A 23,582-nucleotide genomic window follows, 5' to 3' on the forward strand; every position below is an offset into this window, starting at 1 on the left:
AGCATAAGAGAAGGGGGAGAAGCCAAGCCACAGACACTGCCTTGCTGGGACACGCAGGAGGAAGTATTGAAAATGCCCCCCTGGAATCCAGAGGGAAAGGCCTAGGACCACAGCATGCTCTAGGTCGTCCCCAGGTGCGACGCAGCTGCTTCAGGACTGGGAGAGCTCAGGAAACACGCTCTTCCTTGCTCTGCCTGAGCTGCCCCATCCATCCAATGGAGACAGCCATTTTGCCTCATTCAACTGGGGTAAAAGGAGGCATAGGTACTCTGAAAAGTTGAAAAAGTTGCTAAACTATGGCTTTTAAGAAAGGTATAAACAGCTCTGTATATCTGGGGTGAAAGAACACTTTTGCATAAAGGCTGAGGTGTGGGCTGCTGGCTGCCTCTTCAGCCCTACGATGCTCTGATCCTGGGGCCAGGGACAGCGGGTTCGCAAACCCATCACCTCCGGTGTTGTTGCTGTGCTTAGGAAAGCAGGCCCAGAAAGGGTAGCCTTTTCTGACAAGAGCTTTAAAAAAAAGAAAAAGAAGAAGAAAAAAAAAAGTTTCCAAATTGTTCTTCCCTTTAAAGTACTAAGAAAGAATAAAAGAACTGAAAAAAAAGGAAGACAGAAATCACAGAAGAAAATAAAAAGATGAGGGTAGATTGGAAAATTTGAAAAATGAGGGAAGAGAATAAGAAGGGGAGAGAGGAAAAGATCAGACAGATAAAAGAGATTTATGCAGAAGAAAAAAAAAAAGAGAAACTGAGAGCAGATACAGGCCAACTTGAAAAGAAATGGAAGAATGTGTAAAAAAACCCGACTTCACTGAGCACAGGAATAAAAAGCAATGCCAAATAAAAGGCAAAAGAAAAAAGCACTAAAATGAAAGAGCTATCAGAAAGGGAAAATGTCACATAGAGATAAAAGAGATTTTTTAAAATGGGGGTAAAAAAATCCTCCAAACATTTTTATTTAGTTAGCCAAGGAAGAATATGAATTCAAGAGGATAGGGAGATAAGAAAAGGAATGACAAACAGTCATACAAGAAATTAAATAATATTAAAGAAAAGAACAAGGAAGAAAGGAGACAAATGATTTTGGCAAAAGAGAAACTCTTATATAAGAAATTTCAGCAGCTAAATTAGGTTAAAAGCCCTTTGTAAACATCATCCTCAATCAAAAGCATGTATTGAACTCACTTTGAACCTGGCAAACACAGGTAGGGAGAACACAGAGGCCCTTTAAGGAGGAGAGAAGACAAATCAGAAAACAAAAGTACTTAACCTGGAATGAAAGCTCCAGGGCACACAAATCAGTCTTTTATCCTGTCACCTGACACAGAGAAGGCATTCTAAAAGTATCTGTGGAATGAATAAATGAATGAGTGCATGGATGGGTGGATGGGTGGATGGATGGATGGATGATGGATGAATGAATTGGTAACTCTATGGAGTTTCAGGAGCCTGTCTATAACTCCTGATGACACAGAAACATTCTCTGCTCCCCAATGTGGAAACTCCTCTTCCTCCTTTGTTCTGCCAGCAAAAATGACAAAATCTCTGTGATCCATGGGCTACTCACCAGGGAGTCATCCCAGCCCCATTTCCCATTAGCAGGGGAGAAGGGAAATGTAAAAGTTTTTAACTTTTCAAAGCATTTCTAGAATAGCTCATTTTATCCCTGGCAAGTTGAGTGAGGCAACATAATTATCTTTCATTAAAATCAACTTTGAGGGCTTCCCTGGTAGCGCAGTGGGTGAGAGTCCGCCTGCCGATGCAGGGGACACGGGTTCGTGCCCCGGTCCGGGAAGATCCCACATGCCGCGGAGCGGCTGGGCCTGTGAGCCATGGCCGCTGAGCCTGCGCGTCCGGAGCCTGTGCTCCGCAACGGGAGAGGCCACAACAGTGAGAGGCCCGCGTACCGAAAAAAAAAAAAAAATCAACTTTGAGAAGTCTAGTGGTCATTTTAATGACCCCAGAAAAAGAAAACAATACCAGTCATGGGATAAGATGGGCTAAATTGTAAGATTCCCCCAACACCTGAATAAGAGAGATTTCAGCACTACTGTGATTGAAGATAATTTAGCTTCACTCAGGATTCTTTGAAAAAGTGAGAGGTTAGCTGGGTTTTAAAATTTGAAAAAAACAGGGCTTGAGGATATTAGACTAGGAAATGGAAAACACACAAGCGTGAGCACCCACCATTATCATACACGTAAAGCAGTCAAAATCAACGCTGAGAATTCTAGTGCCATTTAAGTGGCCTTGAATGAGGACCCAAAAACTCTCTCCACTCACTTCAACTGTTTTCGTAATAGAATCTACTTCCTACCTACCAAAGCCTAACACTAAATTTAGAGCATTTTTTTTTCCTTTTAGGGATATCCTTTATAAGGCAAATACTGTGATAAACCTAGGGAGACACTAAGCAATAATTAAAAATGATTAAATGTGTATCAATCTCAAACTTGGAGTTATACAACTGCAAAGGTTAGTTACAAAATAGAGTTTGTATTGCAAGGAGTGGTCCTAAGACCTGCAAGGGAATTTTTCATCATTTCCTTGAGAGCCAGAAAAGCAATACCAACAACTATGGCCAAGCTTCAGAAGAGCAACTCAGAGCTAGACAAATATGTTTTTATGTCATCCCAGAGACTTTCAAGCTGCATATTAAGTAAGGCATATTTAAATAAATGCATTTAAATTTATGGCATGGTAAGCCATGTTCATTTCAAATTGTCAAGAAATCCATTAGATAAATAGCATAGACTTGTCCTTCTAAAAAATATAATATTAAATTGGGAAATATTTTAAATAGGATTTTAAAGAGTTGCTCATATTAATGGAACTAATTACTGAAGGTTGTCAAGTATACTATCAAGTTTCTTCTCTGTTTGAGAATAAATGGATTTCCTTTCATGTCTGCTTTCTTCAGATCAGAAATAATCCAGGTGTTGAGAGAGCCAGTGGTATGTTGTTACTACCCTAACTTAAAAAAAATCAAAATATTAATATCAGTTTCTAAAGTGAGTACAATTATTTAATTTATGTAATATGACTCATTTTCTAAGCTTGTGCTACTGGAAATGGATATTATTATTCTCTTCAATTGAGCAGAGTTTAAACTCAGACTCACATATAAATGAGGGTCACAGAATCAGAAATTAAGATGGGTTATACAAGAAGAGAATAGAATGTTCTTGGAATTGGAAGGAACCTTGGCAATCATCATAGGTGCTTAATAAATATGTCAATTGGAAAATGTTACCAATATTGAAAAAAAAACTGGATTTTGGAAAACAGTGCCAGTTATATGTGAATCCATTCCTAATCACTGGCTATTTTCAGCAATTCCGGTTTAAGTGGTCAAACTTTTTTTTGCAGTGTAAGGCAAAGAGGAACTGCACAATAACATACCCATGAGTCTGAATGAGTTTTTGCTGTTGAATTTGTTGCTGGAAATCACTTTTTAGTGGCCACAGTCTCCTTCAGGAGCCTCTTAATGAGACCTAGGAGGAAAAAAAAGATCGGAAGATGATGATAAAAAATGATACTGCAGGGCTTCCCTGGTGGCGCAGTGGTTTAGAATCTACCTGCCAATGCAGGGGACACGGGTTCAAGCCCTGGTCTGGGAAGATTCCACATGCCGTGGAGCAACTGGGCCCGTGAGCCACAACTACTGAGCCTGCGCGTCTGGAGCCTGTGCTCCACAACAGAGAGGCCGCGATAGTGAGAGGCCCGCGCACCGCGATGAAGAGTGGCCCCCGCTCGACACAACTAGAGAAAGCCCTCGCACAGAAACGAGGACCCAACACAGCCAAAAATAAATAAATAAATTTATTAAAAAAAAAAATGATACTGCAAAAGGTATGCAGTTAGGCTGAAATGGACCAGAAACATTGATCCACTGACCTACCTAAAAGGTAAAACATTCCCTGCTACAAATTGGACCTTTTCTCATCAACTTTTTAAGAGCTCCTTAGGGCACTCTTTAACGCCACATAAAAAATGTTTGTCAAAGGGACCCTGGGGTACTAGAAGGTTGTAAGTGACGAGCTAATTCTCAGAAGAGCTTTGGCTATATTGGATCACCATAGTATCAAGTGAAGAGTGCCACAGGACCTCAGAGCCCTTTTCCTGCTGAAATTTACTCAGTCATGATCATCCTATCATTTTTTTTAAAATGAAGCAGAAATAAGTAAGTTGGAACATTCATCCCACACTGGGAAGCCAAACTATATTCATGTATATTATTTTATTATTTTTTGCCTAGTTGGCCATGTCTGGTTCCTGTTTGGGTAGTGATTGGAACATACTGACAGATGTGGAAGCATGATTCAAAACTTAACCAGGGGGCATCCCTGGTGGTGTGGTGGTTGAGAGTCTGCCTGCCGATGCAGGGGATGTGGGTTCGTTCCCTGATCTGGGAGGATCCCGCATGCCACGGAGAGGCTGGGCCCATGAGCCATGGCCGCTGAGCCTGCATGTCCGGAGCCTGTGCTCCGCAACGGGAGAGGCCACAACAGTGAGAGGCCCGTGTACCGAAAAAAAAAAAACTCAACCAGGGCAATTTTTCCAAAAAATAATTGAAGACTGCATTCAAGCCTGGCATATACATAGACACCTGCTGTATTTGCATAACCCAAGCTTACAGGAAGTTTTAATCAATCATTTTCTGTGTGTAGAATTATCCAACCAGAAAACCATTACTTATTTTGCTAGAAAAAATAGTTTTGTTTTTCTTTGCTGCTGGATTAGTTGCATCCCATCTCCCACGCACCTCCCTCCCTCCACCAGCAAAAAAAAAAAAAAAATGTTCATATCAAGATATAAGGATCAATGTCCCAGTTTATAAACAATCTTGGCTTATTTTTAAATCTCCAAAAAATGTAGATTCTGTCACTTCTTTTCCCAATGTGCATAAAAATTCTATCTTCTGCCACGTACCTCTTCATTTATATTTATTGAGTGTTCCTCACTATGCCAGGTGCTAGGAAACTAGTAAACAAAAGAGAGAGACAAGTGTTGATTAAATAATCATAAAAAGTATGAATTACAAAAGTATGACTGAAGAAGGTGCTATATAAAAGGATAAACCAGGGGAACCTGATATAACTGTAGGTCTGGAGTGGTGATGGGTCAAGAAAGAAGCAATATTTGAGCAGAGATTTTAATAAATAGACATTAATCCAACAGAATTTGGGAGGGAGAGACAAGAGAGGGAGGAGAAAGTTGCAGGCAAGACAAAAACAACACGTGCAAAGGCCCTGGGGCAAGAGGGAGAATGCACATCGAAGAACAGAAAGGCTTAAGAGAATGTAATACAGAAAAGGAGTGAGAGGGTTGAATTAGCTGAGGCTGGAGTATGTGAGTTTTTGTAGGCTTCCTAAGGAGTTTGATCTTCAAAAGCAACTGGAAGTTATTCAAAGGTTTCCAGATTTACTTTTTTTGTTTTGTTTTTGTTTCGTTTGTTTTGTTTTGCGGTACGCGGGCCTCTCACTGTTGTGGCCTCTCCCGTTGCGGAGCACAGGCTCTGGACACGCAGGCTCAGTGGCCATGGCTCACGGGCCCAGCCGCTCCGTGGCCTGTGGGATCTTCCCGGACCGGGGCATGAACCTGTGTCCCCTGCATCGGCAGGCGGACTCTCAACCACTGCACCACCAGGGAAGCCCCAGATTCACATTTTTAATAGCTCATTCTGGGTACAGTATATTAGAGTGAGGAGGTCTTTCAATTGACTTAAAACAGGTGACAGTAGTACCTGCTGTAAGGATACCAGTGAGTTAGAGGGGAGTGTATGCATTCCGGAGATATTTAGGCAGTAAAACCCACAGGACTTGGCCTTGTTAAATGAATACATGAATGTATTAGTGAATCAGTCCTCAAAACGGTTCACATTCATTTACTCTTCCCACTTCCCACACTGACTGAATTTTAGAAAAATTCTCTATACAAATGGTAATTTTTAAAAAGAGAAAGTATAAAGTACATCCAGTGTTTTATGAAAAAAAAGGCATGAGTCCTTATATCTTATGGACCTTATTTCAGGTTATAGACAAACCATCTTTAATTCAGTTATTTTTCCCCTTTGGATATTTTTGCAAGAAACTTTCCCAGGTTTCTAATTCATTCCCTACATTTATTAACATGTAAATGTTAACAGCCTTCAATTTAGAGCCAAGCTACAGATCACTCTTAAAGTGTGTTCACCAGAGCCAGCCTTTGTGGAAGTAATAGCTATTACTTTAAAAATATATTTTTTAGAAAGGAAACAATGGTTAAGCAATATTCAACAAGTTTCCTTACTGAAAGGCTTTTCAGAGCCTTTAATGTGCTAATATGCATTATGAATTTCCAAGAGAGAAACAGGTAGCACATCCCAACTCATGTGTCCATGGAATGCCTTCCACTGAGTATCTCAGGGATTCCATAAGAGCCTTTGGGTAAAGAGTTATATACATATTGACTCAGTTCCTTGAACAGAGTTTTGCATGAAACAGGTCTTTATAATTTGTTAAATGAATGAAGATATAGATTACGACTTGCAAACTCTTAAGTCTCAGACGAGAGGGGGTTGGCAATGTCCCAGGTCTCCACTGGGGGCAGCATTAGGACAGCCTCTTATTACTCAGTTTCCAGCCAACTTGTTGACATGAAATATTCCTTTTTTTTTTTTTTTGAGAAGCCAGAATTCAATATTTCTGTATGAAATTTCATATTTAAAAAAAGTTTTAATGCTATAGGTTAAACAGAACATATAGGTGACCAGTTTTCAACTTCAGAGGGCGATATTTCTCCACTTTAAAACAAAATTACAAAGAGTCAGGACAAGCAACTCTAATGGAGCCACCAAGAAACCTTCTGTGAAATCCACAAATGCTTTCCACCCTTTTAAGGAACCCACAGTGTCCATTTGAGGAACATTAACTCCTTCATTGCCTGGAGGTATCATCAGAAGCCCGAAAATAGATAACTCACCAAATGACACTGTCAGACCCTGAAAGAAAGAATTATTTCATTTAAGTAAGCACATTTTCTCCCTGTTGAGGAAAGATCAGGTCATTCAGGAATAAAGAGCAATGGAAGAGCAATCCCATTTGAGAAAGAGCATTATTATACCAGAGACCACACTTAGAGCAGCATAATCAGACCAGAGTTTAATTACAGGTGGGATTGTCAGATTGTTTGTCTGTTTTGCCTAAAAGAAGTAATGTCACTGTTTAAAAGACAGTCAGTCAACTCTCAGGTATTTAGGATCTGATTCATCATTTTATTGGTGACCTAACCCCAAATTTTGTCCTTTGTTGCTTAGAATACTTGTCCATTTCAGTGTTAATAGGTGCAGACAAATGCAGACTTATCAAGTTTATATGCCTTAAATTGAACCAAAGATACACACACATACACTGTACACCCAGCATTAAGTATTCTGTCGGGGTTTTTTTCCTTACTTGTGTTATTGCAGTAATGGTGCTTTATGGCTTATCCTTTGCTTGAAATTCTATTTGTATACCTTTTTTATCAGTTAGAAGTCCAACATGAATAGTGGGGGGGAAAATTATAGCACTGGCATGTTTCTATTTTGTAAAGATCAATTGTATTTTTAAATGAAGTGTAAACTTGAAAAAGTGAGGGTTTTTTTTTACTGCTAATGGAACCATATGTATAACAAAACCTCTCTAACTAGAGATAACTTGTTTCATGACCTCAACAATCTAAAACATATCCAAGAAAATGAAATTGAACTAATAAGTCTGTGAGAGCCAAAACAGATGATAACAAAAAATACCACGACCTCATGTTGCCACAGCGGGTTTTCTTTAAATCATTTTGAAACACCTTCATAAATATAATCTCATTTGGTTATTCTTAACAACATTGTAAGAAGGAAAGGGTTGGCAATATTATTCCCATTTTTCAGATGAGAAATAGAGGGTTACCATACAAGATTTCATCCAAATCAGGACATTGATTGAGGCCCTATTAATAATGACGCCAGAACAACAAACATAAACTGGGACGATCCCAGGCAAACTGGAACATACAGTCACCCTAGAAATATGGTGGCTCAAAGCCATGTCCTTTTCTCAGAGCTTATTTGCTCCTGTAGTAGCTGACATGCCTCCCCTGTGAGGCAAGATGCTACCTGTAGCTGACAGGTGAGGGGTACAGAGTCAGCCTAGAAGGGCAGGTTTGGACCAGGAGTCTAACACAGACGAATTAGGCCAATGGTCCAAATCATGGTCACCAGGGCACTTAATGAACTTGTGGCTAATGTCCGATTCAAATGTCAGATCAGTCCCCAGATCAAACACAGTGCCCAGACTCTGAGTCAGGCAATGGAAGAGTCTTCATGTCAGGGCTTTGTTCCCCAGTATTTCCAGTGAGTAACTACTCTGTGTTTGGGCTATGGGGATTGGTCAGGAGGGATAAGAAATGATGGAGAAAAAGACAGCAAAAGTCAAGAAGGTAAGTCTGAGACAATAGAGGTAAAATTCAAAAGCAGTCCCCAATCCCAACACAGAGGAACAGAGCTTAACATTTAGGGACATGGACCGGGCGTGTAAGCCGGAGCTTATCGGGAAGCAGCAGCTCCTGGGGCATTCACCAGGGCTAGGGACCTGAGGACCAAATATCAGATTTAGAGCACTAATACTAAACCCAGGAATGAGGCTTCTAATTTCTGCTAGGCTGGCAGCTAGGGGAAATCTTCAGAAAAAAGAAAGGAAGAACAGAGAGTCTCATAGGAGCCCCAGTTCTGACCAGTTCATCATCTGATCATCTTGGTTATCGACAGCAAGTGGCTAATGGGATGCTGCTGGACCCAGGCATTCTCATAGTCAGAGACCTGTTGACCAACTGACATCTGGGAAGAGGCAGATGCCCTTGAATGAGTGAACAGAGACCTGCATGGGTTAAGCAGGATTCTGAGTCCCAGTAGTTCCTGAGGGCCCTTGGTTAGATGGTACCTAATGGGCTTCTTGGCTCTAAAATTGGTTTTAAATGGTGAACCTTAATCTTCTTTTTCACAAAGGTTAAATTACATGCTGTTTAAAAAGGTGTGGCCATATGTAATAGATCTTAGAAAGATGATCTATCCAAAATAATTAACATGGAAAGACTTTTTGCTTTAAGAGTAAGCCCCCTGGGCTACTCAGAAGCTTCAATTATTCAGACTGAAGCATTCAAACATGTCTGAGAGCCCGAATTCCAGTGCAACCGAGTACTGTTTTGCTTAAAAAGATTAGGAGCCCTCCAAAATTAGCATATATCTAAACACTTCTTAGTCTCCATTTGAACTTCCCACTACTGAGTTGTGACGCTTGGGGTAGCTTCCTGAAATGCTCTGGGTCTCCTATTTTCATCTGGAAATGAGGGGATTAGACTCCTGAGATCAGGGCTCAACACAATATAACCCACCAGCTAAATCCAGTCTGATATCTGTTTTTGTAAATAAAGTTTTATTGGAACAGAGACACCCTCAGCCATTGACATATTGTCCTTGGCTGCTTTAAATCTACAATGGCGGAGTTGAATAGTTAAAACACACACTGTATTGCTCACAAAGCCTAAAATATTTATTACATGACAGAATATTTACTACTTTGCAGGAAAATGTTTGCCCTTACCTGACCTAATTATTCTTGATTTTATAAATATAGACAGACAGATATACAAGTATGGAAATCCATATATATATAATTTTTAAAATGTTCCTATTATTGGTGATTTCACTTCCTCAGAGGTTAGGCTTCTCATTTATTCCCCATCTCTCTCTGCTTCTCTCTAGCATTTTCTTACTTATCACAGCAATCACCTCTCACCTTGCTAGAAAGATTCTTCCTATCGCTTCATTTTGTGTCTGCTGTTCGCTCCCTCTCTCTCTCTCCCCTTCTCATTAAAGAGAGGGATAACCCCATATAACTAACAATTAACCCCATATAACTAACAATGCTTAAAATTATTTTAAAAAGACAAAGTGGGGGCTTCCCTGGTGGCGCAGTGGTTGAGAATCCGCCTGTCGATGCAGGGGACGCGGGTTCGTGCCGCGGTCCGGGAAGATCTCACATGCCACGGAGCCGCTGGGCCCGTGAACCATGGCCGCTGAGCCTGCGCATCCGGAGCCTGTGCTCCGCAGCGGGAGAGGCCACAACAGTGAGAGGCCCGCGTACCGCAAAAAAAAAAAAAAAAAAAAAGAAAGAAAGAAAGACAAAGCCCTTTGAAAATACTGTGACATGGTCTTTAAAACAAAGTAACTTTCTAAAAATAAAGCAAACAATACCAAAGTGGAGGAACTCTCTCCCTTCAACTAGCTCTCTTTCCTTTCAACGTCTTGCAGAAGGTCCCGAATGCACGCCCACCCGCCGCGGCGTGTGGAAATGTCATGCTTGGTTTCGGCCACTTGTTTCTCTGCTTTCACCTCATTCTTAACACCTTCAACTTTAAATTTCAGCTTTCCGTTTTCACGTTTATCTGCTGCACTGCTTCCCAAACCAGTGTGCCTGACCTTTCCCACATCACTTCCTGCTGGTTATTTTTCATGTTTTCATAGTCTCCTGGTCATAATGGAAGTATTTTGGCTAAATCTTCTCTATCTGAAAATGTCTCCTATACCTTTGACTCCTTTTTTCTCCTAAATCATTTTAAATCACATCACAAAGTTCTATTTTTACCTTTTCTTTAAATATAGTTACCTCTGAGCATTAAAGGACTCCCACTTCTTTCCCTTGACTATCCCTGTATAGCATACCCACTTGGGCTACTAGTTATTTATACTTCAGCAGTCAGCACTGGGGCTCCTTTCCCAGTCTGCTGCCATTAGGAGAACTAAAGCAGAACATTGAAACAAACCACAATGTGAATGTTTCTCTGTAGTGAATCTGAGAATGAGCAATCAACTTCCACTGATAACAAAGCACCATACATCCCATAATTATAGTCATGCCTGCTGTAATGCGGTGCTGGTGAGGGGAGGAGATGGAGTCAGCTGAGAAAGTCTTTGTGCAGTTTAGCTGAGCATCACTCTTTAAACTGCATTATCCACACCGACGACGTATATTCAGTACTAATCAAAAAGGGAGCTAAGATTTGGGCAAGAGCATTTTAATCCTGCAGCACCTCAAATACTATGTAGGTTAAAAAACTAACCTTGACCACTCAGTGTATGATAGTTCCCATGAATGCTAAGTACTTTCTAGAATTATCTCTTGTAATCCTGCCCCAAACCACTGCCTACGTGCTTTAGGTTGTACACTGCACAGAAGCAGCAAATCTAAGGAGACTGTCACATCATAGCCATCTCAGGATTCTGTAATTTTTTTGTATTTTTATCATAACTTTGTTAACTTCAGAGATGAGTGAGCTATATGTTTATTAAGGCAGTTTTGTGGCAGATGACTATAAAATGTCTTTTTTCAATAGGATTGGAATATTATCACTGTCTGATTGGACTTACGAAAGAAGAATATGTTTGATTATTAAAATATCTTGATGATCTAACAAAATTCAAAGTAACCTATGTTTCTAAATAAGAAATTGCTTTCCTCACTGAATTACTGCTTAGTATCTTAACATTTTATAAAAATCTCTATCAGCGTCAATACACTGCAGTTCACATACTCTGCCATGCGATTTTTGTGCCAAGTGGGATTGTAGAGTTCCTGTTTTAAACATATAGGCACTTTCATTATGATACAAATAACTAGGTAGTAACTAATATTAATTTAGCATTAATAATATACAAAGTGAGTATTAAATTGATATAAATTAGAGATTACTATGTAATGATCTGCTAATTACATTAGAGCACTTGTTTATTTGTTGCTATGGAAATTTCATAATTAACTGCTATTAAACTTTTGGGATTGTTACATATCTTGTATTTTTAAATTTAATTTTTTAATTATTGTGATTAAAAATTCAAATCATGTATTGTTGAATAATTTGATTTCTATTTTTTATTCAGAATTATTTTATGTTTGTATCACTGTAATTAATGAGAAATATATACTATACTAACTTCAAAAAGATGTTTTACTTGAGAGTGGGAACCTTTCTCTAATTTAGGCCAAGATGTCCTGTGAGCTAGCAGCAGCCCTGATTCCTCCACCAACCCTATGATGGAGAAGATATTATTATTTTTCTCTCTTTACACATGAGGAAAGAGAGGCTTAGAAATGTTAAATAATTTGCTCAGTGTCAGAGATAGCAAGTTATGAGCACAAGAATAAGCTAAAATAGGGAGTGACCATGTCTGTTTTGCTCACCACTTGGATCTCTATGCTTAGCACAAAGCATAGGTCATTAAATTCCTTTCAAATGGCTGAAAGAACCATGTGGCTTTGAGCAAATTACTTAAACTTTCTTAGTCTCTCTTTCCTCAACTGTTAACAAAAAAAAAGGGTAATAACAATACCTGCCTCAAAGGTCATGGTGAGGCTTACCTAACAGCAGCATTGTAGAGAACTAAGCACTCAATACACAGTAGCTATTCGTGCCATTATTTCCTGCAATGGCTACAGGCTACAAGAATTAGTCTCTATTTTCAAATTGGTTGGAGTCCTATTAAGAAAAAGAAGACATTCACACAAATAATTAAAACGCTGCAGAATTTGAGTTTATCAGATTAGCCAATAGAAGGCCAAGCCTAAGGCAAAAAGTGTGAAATAACCAACATTCACGACACCTTATCTACATTCTCTCTCCCCTGGGGTCCCTCAGGAGCCCTACTGCTTGACTAGCTGGCAACGTGGAGTAGGTTGCCTACTACTACTGAGGAGAATCACCTGAGTGTTGCCCTTCCTCCCTCCACAAGGGGGACTCTACTCCCTCCTCCAGAGTCCTCCAGGATGGGGATGTGTGCGTGTGTCCCTGCAGGACATTTGGTCCTGTGCAAGATGTCTGTAAGACATTTGGTCCATAAGACATTTAGTCCATACCAAAGGTCCCTGAAATTTTTTTCTATCCAAAACATCCTTGAACATGTTCGGTCCATGCCCAAAGGTTTTAGACAGGATCAAATTTCAAGGACCTTTTGTCTCCATGGCCATTTGGGGCAGAACCAAATGTCTGCTAACTGTGTGTGCAGGAAGGTAGGGACCATTTGAAGAGTCAGTTGTTCATTTCCATTCTTCCTGCCCATCTCAACTACATTAAGTACCCAATTAAGGTTCATGAATGAATGAAAGAAAGGGGAACGAAATTACATACGAAACAGCAGAGATGTAGAAAAGACAAGTACGCAAGAGGAACCATGGGGAGGCAGTCCACAAGTCCAGAACATAAATCTGTTCAGAGGGTTTTCAGAAGATAGATCAAAGGAAGTGAAACCTCCACCAGGGGCAGCTCTGGTCTGTTTAGCCTTCAGCCACTTCATAACTTACTTGCAGCCCCTACCCTCGGATCTGCTTTGACAGGAGATCTTTAAATGTTGGGGGGAAGTCACTTAACTGCTATCTGATTCTTCGTCTGTAAAATAGAGCTAATGACACTGACCTTCCTCCTAGAGCTATTGTGTGGGATAATTAATTAATAATTGCAGACTCCTTTGAGCGTATAAAGTGCGACATAAATGCTAAGCATTATTTCCATACAGTCTCTGCTGGCTCTTCGAAAGTGCATTCTGGTCCCGTGCCTTTGATCTGCTGTTATCACCTGAAACAGAGCAAACAAAGCCTTTGTATCATTAAGCAAATGCATAATGAATGCTATTCATTGTTAAAGGTTACTTAGCGCTCTAACTTTCTTTTTCTTTTGAATAGGGACATCCTCCTGTGAGAGGATTATGTAAGCTAATAGCTAATGTATCAAAGGAAAGGGGAGAAAAGAAGCAGCCATGGCAACCAGAGCCACAAGGCCCACGCTTCGGCCTTCAGAGGAAACCTGTGTCCACCTCAGAGGGAGGATAAGAAAGAAAACCAGAGGGGAAGATGAGCAGAGGAGTCAGTGGTGGCAAATGGCAGGCCAGGGCCTGTGTCTCCTCCCACCGTCTCTCAGCTTATCGCGTTGAATACGAGATGCCATGTGCAATATTTGGGAGGGTGAAGGATTCATGCAAGAGTCAAGTTTCTCCATCTTGCCCTTTTCCACAAGCCCCTCCATCTTCACTGGTGCTTTACTGGGGAGATTGTTTTTCTTTTGAATATAACCTTTTCTAGAGATAGAGGTGGGCAGCGCTGCAATCAGAAAGCCTTTATCCACCCCTGCGTTCCTACTGATGCTCGTTTATCTCCACAGAAACGGACCTCGACTCGAAGCCCTGCAGATACCAGTGCAGTTCATTTACTCCAGAAGCAATCATCCCAAGGTTTTAAAGGTAAGCTAGGTGGCCTGATAGAGACACACTCTCCTATAAAATGGGGAAAAGCTCAAAACTTGTAGATTGGTTCCTTTTATTTAATATTAAAATATTGGAACAAAATTACAATTCCCTTATGTGTTTCCTTTAGATTCAGACCGAAGAAATATCGCGTTCATTGATTTGGTTTAGATTTTGTGGCTTAGACTTTTATGCTGCAACGCAGTTTTAAGGTATTCGGTTATTTTACAAGTTAAATCTTGAAATGTTACGGTTAATTTTTAAACCATGTTTTTCAAAAACTATATAAATGCACAGTGTACTCCTCTCCCTCTATTCCTTTAACTAATACCCAAAACACAACTCTCACGTCCCCCTCTATGTTTTACTGCCTTGACTATAGAGATTTTATGTCTCTTATTTGGCATTGCTGTTTATTGTCATTCCTCCATAATTCTGGGAGGTTTTGCCGACCTGATTTTATTTCAGTATCCTTTGGAAAATCTATCTTCACTATGCTTAGTTAACTCAAACTTCAGCACTATTGGAAAAAGCTAGAAAATCTTTCTTAATGTAGAACAAGATCACCACCAAGCGGCCAGGCTGGGCTTCCCTCTGTGCATCCTTCCAGATTTCCCCCCACACACGCACATTTTTATTTCATTGGATTATACAGAACAGAAATGTCCCTAAAGATAGCTAACCCAGCCCCTTCATTCTTCAGATGAGAAAATCGAAGGTCAGAAAGGTGAATTTCTTTGATCAAGCCCACAATGCCTCATGACATGCTACACTCTTCATTTTTTCAACAACAGTGCCTCACACCTGGGATTGAACTTCAGGGTCAACCAATCCAACCCTCTATCCTACAGATGGGGAAACTGAGGCACAGAGTAGGGAAATGGCTTCTCAAGGATCACAGAGCTGCTCAAATTTGGACAAGAATCCAGCTTTGTTAACTTAGCCTGGCATTCATTCTCCTACAAGACCAGCCCCATGTAAAAATGTTTTCTTTTGACGCCTTGATTTATCATAACTCTAGTCTTAATAGGTGACAACAGTATCTGAGAATGAAGTGGTCAATTTTTCCCTTCTTCAAAATAAGTCCACATCAGAGGAGCCCTTTGAAAGGCAAACTTCATTCTCATGAACGAACTGTTCCTTGTGGACAGGTATAAAAATATTTCACCACTTTTGTTTATATGATATTTAGGAGGGGATGAATTTCAGTGAAGGGAATTAGAAATTCCAAGTGTATTCTTTTTTTTTCCAGTACGCGGGCCTCTCACTGTTGTGGGCTCTCCCGTTGCGGAGCACAGGCTCCAGCCGCGCAGGCTCAGCGGCCATGGCTCACGGGCCCAGCCGCTCCGCGGCATGTGGGATCTTCCCAGCCCGGGGCACGAACCCGTGTCCCCTGCATCGGCAGGCAGACTCTCTACCACTGCGCCACCAGGGAAGCCCTCCAAGTGTATTCTTTTGGCTTAAGGAAAATAAATACTTATCTCTAGCTCAGAACGTCTTGATTCTACGGTTTGATTGCAGGCATTAGAGAACTTTCTTTGGCAAGTTGGGATGCGTCCTCATTGTCTTTGGACTCCCTTCCCTCTAACTTCAAAGTCGTTGTAATAAAATAAGAAAGGTCCACAACACTGAAGATTCCTTATCACTCTGAAAAACTCTGAGTTCCTAAGTTCTCGGGGGGAATAGGGTTTGCACAGCGCAGCAGGTGCTGTGAGTTCCTGCCCCACCCCGTGTCCCTGTATCCTCCTAAGTTTACCTGCAGCTGTGATTCCAGGCGGACTGACAGCTTCCCGCCTCCACTGCTGTCCTCCATTCTGAGGGCTTGGGGCAGCTTCCCCAGCTTCTAGTGGGAAAACTATGAGCTAGGCTTCACAAAGTTTTTCAACGTGTCCTCAGCGAGATTGAGGCTTAGTTGTCCTAGAGCCCTAGCATTAAACTACTCTTTAACCACATTTAATTAACTTTTCTCCCATTCCCATCACAGGTTTCCCATTTCCTCCTCTGTCCTTCCTGGAATTACCTCCCATATAACCTACCTGCATCCACACCTTTGCCTCAGGATCTGATTTTGAGGTGCTACAAGCTACGATATTCATACTGTAAAGAAGCCCTGGTTCTGCCTTGGTGGCAGGACTGGTCCTCTAATAACAGTGTCTCCCAGAGGTCCTTCAGCCTGGCCCTTGTTCCTGCACATGGCAGATGAGCCGTGAAGCTCGGGAAGTTGAAGCGACAGGCCTCAACTTGAAAAAACCTCTTGCAAGGCCCTGGGAGGGTCCCTGGAAATATACTCACATGGTTGTGCGTTTTTGTAAAATTTGCAAACGTAAGGCATTTTAACCACAGTTAAGACCATTGTCTCTGTCCAGGTGATGTTCTGGTGGCCGAGACCACTTTGGGAGTCTGGCGAAAGTGGAAGGTGAGTTAGGAATACATATTTTAATTGAACTTTGGAAAGATGTTTTAGAACATTTCAGTAAAACAAATGCAAAATTATAGACTCCTGATTTGTGTGAATATGGAGTATGCTTTCTGTTATCTTTAAATTTGTGTATTTAAAGAGCTGAAAGAAAATTTAGATTAAAAAATAGTAAGAAACAAAAGCAATAGAGTGATAAATAGAGCAATAAAGTCAATAGAAATTATTCTTATATCAAGAAGTGAATTGCAACCAGAAAATTCATCATATCAAATGCAGTAATTTATTAAGAGGAATAAATAAATTGAGTAGAAGTAAGGAATAGGTTTATGGACTATTTGATAACCCAATTAATAAGGAGAAGTGAATCATATGAATACATTGGAAAAAATTAAATATCTTGATTATCTGACACCAAATACTGACATCAGTGACTCTAATACAAACTCATAATACGTCATTACAATGAGGATGCCTATGACAAATTTGTTAACGAGTGTCATCAATTCAAAGGATTTAAGATTAGACACAGCACAAAAAAACTTGAAATGCCCTATATACAGATCATATACGCAAAAAGCTTAAAAGAGATTTTCCAAATTTGACAACAATCCTATTTACGTGACATTGCCAATAATGAGTTTGAAGCTGCAATAAATGTCTCTAAACTATCAAAAATGAAAACCAAGTTTTAATCAATCAGAGTGGAGGAAACACTCAATTATCTTTCTATTCTCTCTATGGAAGATATTCTCAAAACCTCCTCACACGAAAAAAGAATTTGCTTCCAAAAGTGTCAGGGAAAAATTAGGAAAGCAATTTGAAAGGAGTTAATTCGTAAAAACATTACATTACTTTTCAGATGTTGTGATGTGTGTGCTATTTGTCATGCTTGTAATTTCTTTCATTATTCCAAATAAATAATGACTCTCATATCTAATTTTATATTCATCATTTTTTATTCTTTTTCTTAAAGAAAGCCTCCCAAGTTGTATAAGCTTCCATGTCTTCCCAAGGCTCCTTCTAACAGTGAACATGATATACGAGACCTTAATCCTGCAACAGAAAAGAAGCAAAATGCTCTGTCTTCCACTTAATATACAAGAATGGAAATGTATCATGAGACGTCCCAAAATCAATTCGTTTAAGAGAGTGAGAAAACAGTATATGATCTTTCTGTTATGACATGAATCATTATATTTTACAATAAATTAAGTTGGGACTATATACATTTATTCAAGAAAAGAATTACCCACCTACTGTATGTGATAGTGACCTACGCTGCTGGCATTTCCAAAACTTAGAAAGAAAGAAAAATGTCACATGAGTTAGTCATCACAGGGGAATGAAGGAGAACTGACAGAGACCTTGGAAGAGTAGACCCTGATACACTTCTTAGGCTTAGGGGACAATAAGAAAATAAGACAGTGTGTTACAAACTGCAGGTCAGAATCCATCATTGAGCAGTAGAAACTAATATATTGTAACAATCATTTTTTTAGAAAAAAAGATAAATGATTAAAAAAGAATAGACTAGGAAATAGATTGGATCACACATAGTTAGGTTAAGTGTTCTATGAAACGTCTGCGTGTGACGGTATGTGTGTACAGGGTTACAATGTAAAAGGTATTTTTTTACTGTGGATCACAGTCTAAAAAGTTTGAAAAGTATATAAAAGGGATATGGAGTGGCTGCATATTTCAGCATAAGAGAATAAGAATGACAGAAACGGTTACCAGAGTTCAGGTTGATTATTTGTGGCAGATTATTTGTAAATTCACTGGAATTTGGGAGGCATTTTTAATAGAAATAATAGTTTAAGTCATGATTGGATTCCTGAGTGAAACCACAAAAGCTTATTAACTCAAAATATAATATATAAATTATAGTATGATATGGTACAATGTGATAAAATATGGTTAATATAATGACACTGTGTAATATAATGAACACAATACAATATAAATTAATGATTACAGTTATTACAGCCCTAAGCCAGCACTCTCATTTCCCTCCCCACTGTCTCTCCCATGTGCAAGTCTCATGAGCAAACTGTTTTTTATATAGTCTACAATTACAGGATTTCAGTCACAATACTACGTGTATACATTTCAAAACATGATTTAACATTTTGTAATGATAATTTAATACTTTGTTTTGCACTGGCACTTGATTTGGTTTAATATAACTGTTACCTAAACCTTTCTGCCTAATTAGAACCACTCACCCTTCCTTGCCCTCACAAAAGAACAACAGAAGTATTGAACAGGCTAAATTAAAGGCCCTTGGGGTTACATCCACGATTGGACAGTTTAGGAGAGGGGAAGTATAGTATGACAGAGGAGTATGGTAAATTCAACGGCAGTCTGAAGGCACTGGGCTCCGGGTGGGCCACAAGGGAAAGGACAGGGTTCCAACAGAGCTGCTCTGGCCCTCCTCCTCTGACCAAGCCCCTCCATCCTTCTTCCTTCTGTTTTCCCCAATCCCTTCTCAGCTGGAGGAATAGGCAGCCCGCTGCTGTGAATTACAACTCACTAACTTGTACCGACAAGAATGAGGATCCCAGGCCAGGTATGTGCCCGCCGGCACTGCCATGCTCCTATGGCCTCGGCCTACACTCTTTGGTCTTTGGGGCTTGAGCTAGAGATGGGCAAGGAGAGGGAACCTAGAACAGAGAAAGAAGGAACAGATGTGGCCTGACTGAGGGTCTAGTCCACCCCGTAGTCCCTTTGCTGGGGAGGGACAGGGAGTTGTCACCAAGATGCCCAGGGAGACCCATTTACTGGCTGTTCACAGGGTCTCCTCATTCACAGAGCAGTTTGTTCCCACGTAAATTTTTTAATGCATGGAAAAGCCTTAAATGCAAATGTATTCATATTCACAGTTTTATTTATTCTTAACCTTTTTTTCTCCCAATTAAATGTTGAGGCTTAAACTAATAAACAATTGATATAATACGAGCTAATTATTTTTGCAATGCCTTTAGCATATGTTGACTTCTTCATTCACAAAAAGATCTGCTTTATTCCGTAGGAAAAATCCCTACCCCCAGCTGAGTCATCCTGAGTGGTGAGGGTTGCCTGCTCTCACCACCTCATTAGGAGACTTGACAACAGTCCACAGATCTTTAGGGATAATCAGCGGGCTTTCAAATACTGCCTGTAACAGTGATACACACTATATTTTTTAAAAGTAGTGTAACTCTTACATGGTTCCCTCAGGCAATTAGCCTGTGTTGCTTGCCATCATTGCCCTGCTTCCATCTGCAAAGAATAAGCATTTGGTCTGTCTGCTCAGAATTACCATGTATTCCCTTCTTCCCTCTAGGTAGGTCACTAGATTCCTTTGTGAACAGTGGGCATCAAACAGTCAATGTTTAATGACTGTTAAATGACAAACAGTCATTAAAAAAAAAACACTAAATAGTGCAACATGTATCTCAACATTTCTCTAGAGCATGGAGTCATATTACATGGAATTATAAAATACTATCAGAAAAGGGCACTCTACATACCATAATAGTCATTTTAAAAAGTTCAGTTTGGCAATTCCTGGCCACATTTAATTTTCTCTGAAAATTCCCACATGGCAGAAACATACTGCTTTCTGTGGCTTTCAAGTCTCTTTCAGGGAACTATAAAATGACAACCTTTTAGAATTAGCACTTTTTCTGTGAATAGACACTAAGTTACTTATACCAAACAAAGTCACCTATGCATTTTCATTAAAATAATACTAAAATGATAAGTAATTTTCCCATATAACCATTCTGGGATTTATGAGGATTAGAATTCTGTACTATAGTTTAGTAGAAATCACTTGCAGTTCTTCATCTGCACTGATAGGTGGGGCTAGGAATTTCTGTATTAATTATAATATTTTAGCATATTAAAATTTGTATCTAGATGAAGCAGATACTTCAAAGCCTCAAAACTCATGAAACTGCATACGTCTCTTTTAAGGGATAAAACTGTTTGCAATAATATGTGAAATACACTACTAAAACACCCCCTGCTGATTTCATAGGCTTTGCAGGGAGTTATGCAAAATTTTCTGAAAACTAAAAGACTGAGGATGAGATATTTATGATGATAAAAATTAGATCTCAAGAACTATTAGAAACTTGGAAGATTCTCTTAAGGTGGAATTTTTAAATTCAGTTCAGCAACTATTTAATACACACCAGAGGTAAAAGAGCCTAGCCGAGTCAGAAGATTGGAGTTTGAGCTGTGCCCTTGCTGGCAGCATAGCAGGGCACACTGAATATCTTTATAAACCTCCACCACGGAATTGAAATGAGAATTAACTGAAGTAACTGTTTTGGGAATAAAAGGTCATCACCTCTCAAATATTGATTATTAAGACAGCATGGCATAAGACAATAATTCTCATATTTAGATGTGAAAACAAATTCTTCGGAATCCACCAATTCTCCATGTAAATTTGTTTTTGCCGTTTAAATTTTTGTTTTGTTTTTATGCTAATGTTAATCTTTTAAAAAGTTCACGTGAGCACATTCTGGATCATCTGAATACCCTCCTTCTAACTGCCATGCAACATGTGTACTCATGATAGCATTAGTGCCAAGTAATTGGACTTCATTTGTTTCGAAGCTAATGAAAACAGACACAAGCTGACTTAACATGTAGCTTTCATATTCCTCCAAGATAAAGGCAAGCGACAATGGCAAAACTTCTGAACGAAGATTTAGTGGTAGTTTGGATCCAGAAAACTGATGAGAAAATTCCATCATTACGTGGTACACTATAGCATTTGGCAAAGCTGAACTTAAAAAGACAGAATCCTGCCAGTCTGCATCAAGAGCAGTGATTTAACATCATGCATCATCTGTACTGCTTTTGTAGCTTTAAATATGTATTCACTGTAATTGTGTTTTAGTTAGTCATATGAAAACTATAAACTTAAGTTTATATTCATATTCTATATATTTAAAATAAGATCATTTTAAAATTAACATACATTAATTAAATAATTAACTTTAAAATAATTTAATACTTGAGGGGTGTGGACAAGATCAGAACTCAGAAAAGAAAGAACTCAGGTTAAGTCTTCTAAGTCAAATGACCTCATCTCCCTCTATTTCTTCACAGAAATAAGGATAATAATCTCATCCACATAGGACTGTTGTGAGGAATAAATGAAACTGAATATAACTGTGAATGAATACCTTCCCAGCCCTTACTGTGGAAAGTAAGGGCTCTGAATCAAGGGTCTAGACTTTCAGCCTACATTTCTATGCCACCTTGGGCAAATCACCTCACCTTTATGGGAGTCACTTCCCAATTTTCTAAAGCTAGGAGGTAGATCAGATCAGATTATCTTACAGTTCCTTTTAATATAGCTATAAGAGCAGGTGGCTGGGTTTTCCGTTGGGATTTCAATGGACTCCTCATTTCCAAATCATACCCACAGTTACTTGGCTTTCCATTAGATTTATTTTAAATTTACTATTCTGAGAAATATAAAATTTTATCATTCACTTGTGACCAATGAGCAATTCACAAAAAAACAGGGTTAGAAAAGCTAAATTCTCCCATCTATCAGAGAGATTTTTAATATCTTTCTTTGTTGTTTTCCATCCTAGGCAAGTCATATGACCTCTCCACTGCACTGCTTAAAAAGCAGGCTCTGGACACAGAATTGTGAATTTAAATCCTGACTCTACCACTTTTTATCTGGGCAGCCTAGGGCAAATTGCTGAACCTCTCTAAGACTTAATCTTTTATAACAATTAAGGAGATGATGGTCCTAAAGCACTCGGCTGTGAAGCCTGATACTTTGGAAAAGCTCAGTGAATGTTAGCTATTATCAGTATTATCATGTTTAATTTTCCTTCCCTTTCATCCTTCGTTTTCCAGTTGCTACAAAGAGAGGCTTGCAGGATGAAGGGGCAATAAGAAAAGTCTGGGGAGCTATGCAAGAGGCGACAAACAATACTCAATTCGTAGGCAGATTAGCAGAAAGAGCAGCCACCACACGCGTCAGGAAACTTAGATTGGATCTGGGTTCTACAGTTTTCTAGCTTTGTGAGTTTCATTACGGTATCTCACCTCTCTTTTTGTTTCCTCCGCTCTAAACGGAGGCTAGTAATATTTACCCTATTTATTTCACAACACTGTTAGTGAAAGGTTCAAAAACAAGTATTTTATATACACGAAAACACTTCCTACAGCCTAAAGTACTAAACAAAGCGGTTTTTCTAATTGATGACATTTTGAAGGGACAGGAGTTGGGTTCTACTCTGGCTCTCTCACGAACAAGCTGTGCTGACGTTGTTTAACTCCTCTGGGCCGCATTCACCTGCCAGATAATTATAGCAGTAACTGCCATCTTTGACTGCGGCTTTACCACACAGCATGCACTGCTCTACGTTCTGGATCTACACGCCAGGTGACCTCTCTCAGCGCCACAATTTCAAAGCAGATATTATGTTCACTTAACAGATTAAAAGAAAAATAGTAACAATAAGGCCAAGAGAAGTTAGAAACCTGCTACCCGGCACCTGCAGTGCTGAGGTTCTAAAAACACCTAACCATAAGAGACTTATTAGCAATCAACAGTCTTGCCTCTAATCACCCGCGACCCCTCACAGAGAGGCTGTAGGTACGCCCATCCACCTGGAGAACTTCATCCACCAATCCCTGGATCCGACCCTCCCCGTTCCTGCCCAGGCCCCGCCTCGCCCCGCCCCCGCCCCGGGCCGCTCCGGCCACCGCCCAACCACTAGAGGCCCGGCGCCGTAGACGCCTCCCCCGCCCTCACGTGCGGAAACCAGCGTGTACCCAGACCTCACCGCGCTTAACCGGACGGGGAGCATGCGCCATGTGTGCGCCTGGACTTCCT

General features: G+C 39.9%; 1 long non-coding RNA gene across 1 annotated transcript; it reads right to left on the reverse strand.

The window, feature by feature from the left end:
* Positions 1 to 3,407: 3,407 nt before the first annotated feature.
* LOC137204937 (uncharacterized) lies at positions 3,408 to 23,582 on the reverse strand. Its single transcript, XR_010933917.1, has 4 exons — positions 23,533 to 23,582; positions 13,577 to 13,637; positions 12,428 to 12,545; positions 3,408 to 3,493 (listed from the first exon to the last, which is right to left on the reverse strand). It is a non-coding gene; the product is annotated as an uncharacterized lncRNA (long non-coding RNA).

Source organism: Pseudorca crassidens, chromosome 13 (assembly GCF_039906515.1).
Source record: "Pseudorca crassidens isolate mPseCra1 chromosome 13, mPseCra1.hap1, whole genome shotgun sequence".
In the NCBI taxonomy this organism is placed as follows: Eukaryota; Metazoa; Chordata; class Mammalia; order Artiodactyla; family Delphinidae; genus Pseudorca; species Pseudorca crassidens.